The following is a 1,489-nucleotide window of genomic DNA, read 5'->3' as shown; positions in this document are numbered from 1 at the left end:
GGTTTCTAATTGTAGAGTTTGAGTAACTTCTTTCCTTTTCTGTAATTTAGGAGCTTGCTTCTAGGTTGATTCATACGTCTAAAAATAAGGCAGACTTTATTTTTGGTTTTTCTGAGGTAGAAGTCACTTCAACAAATTTAAAAAGCACTATAAATGACTACCTTTGACAACCTGGAGACCAGGAGTTTCTCACAGCTGCGGAAGTGGAAACAGCTGGACTACTTAAGTGGTGGTGAGTCAGCCTGAGTCACAGTCCCACACCCAAATGGAAAATGCAAACCCTGGGGACTTTAGGGGATCCTTAAGACATGGAATCCCCTCTGGGACCTATTATTGTGTCTGGACTGCCCTGGTTTCAGAGAGTATTTCTAGCTCCTTTTTTATTATTCTTGTGGTTCCCCCATCCTTTTCATCTTAATTTATAGTATTCTTTATTTACATTTCCAATAAGTCCTTGTGAGTATGAGTAATTGCAGAATAAATTAAGATATGCTCAACACATACTCGAATGACACAACCCTAGAGAAAACATCAACCTGCCTATATCTTCCTTTAGTCCGAATACTGAAGAAGTCCACATATTTCTGGAGTCTCCAAAGGCAACAGCACTTCAGGTCTAACACACTAGCAAGCAGACTTAACGAAATATAGGATATACAGTATTACTTTCCTGCTCATGTAACTAAATTTAATAAAAACATACCTAATAATGACCAATGTTTACTCTGGCCAAGAACTCTGCAACTTTTGCATGCTCGATATCCATAATATATTTCAAACACTCTGTGAAGTGGATGTTGTTATCCCTATGGTTATGTAACAGGTAGAGTCAAAAAGCGAACACAAGATCTTCGACCCCAGAGCTCGAGCTATTACCAATTATGATAGCTAAAAGCCAATTGTACTTTTTTTCCTGAATAAACAATTTAAATTTTAAGAAAAAAAAGCATAATCACTTTGGAAGAATCTCTATATAACAAGCATACATTAAGCAAAAACTATATTCAAGCATTGTTCTAGTTACTAAAAAATTCATCAGTGAATAAAACAGAAAAATGACCACATAGAGCTTACATTCTCTATGGGGAAAAAGACAATAAACAAAACGAATGAGTAGATAAATAGTATTGTGGTGAATAATAAATGCAACAGAGGAAAAAAGTCAAGAAAGGAGAGTAGGATATGGAGATGTTAAAATATTAAGTTAAATTAAGTTTATTTTGAATAAAACTTGGCTAATAATGATTTCCTGAGAACAGATAATTAAAGATCTGAAAAAAGTGAGGAAACAGGGCCTTCTCCATCCTCAGTCCAACCTAATTTCCAGGGGAAATAGCATTCCAGGCCAAAGGGATAAGTTCAAAGGCCCTGTGGCACCTGGGAGCCTTGCTAGAATGAGTCAGAAATAGCAAAGAGATCTGTGGGCTGTAGTGGAGCAAAGAATGGGAGATGAGACCTGAGAGATAATGAAGTAGAGAAGGAGAGGCTT

The 1,489-nt window shown here is 36.7% G+C and overlaps 1 pseudogene; it reads left to right on the top strand.

Moving 5' to 3' along the window:
- Positions 1-892, top strand: part of LOC112474001 — a 17,607-nt pseudogene extending 16,715 nt beyond the window's left edge.
- The last annotated feature ends 597 nt before the right edge of the window (positions 893-1,489 follow it).

The sequence above is a fragment of the Pteropus alecto genome, unplaced genomic scaffold, assembly GCF_000325575.1.
Source record: "Pteropus alecto unplaced genomic scaffold, ASM32557v1 scaffold69, whole genome shotgun sequence".
Lineage (NCBI taxonomy): Eukaryota > Metazoa > Chordata > Mammalia > Chiroptera > Pteropodidae > Pteropus > Pteropus alecto.
The sequence above is the reverse complement of the archived record's forward strand: the minus strand, read 5'-3'. Positions and strand labels throughout refer to the sequence as shown.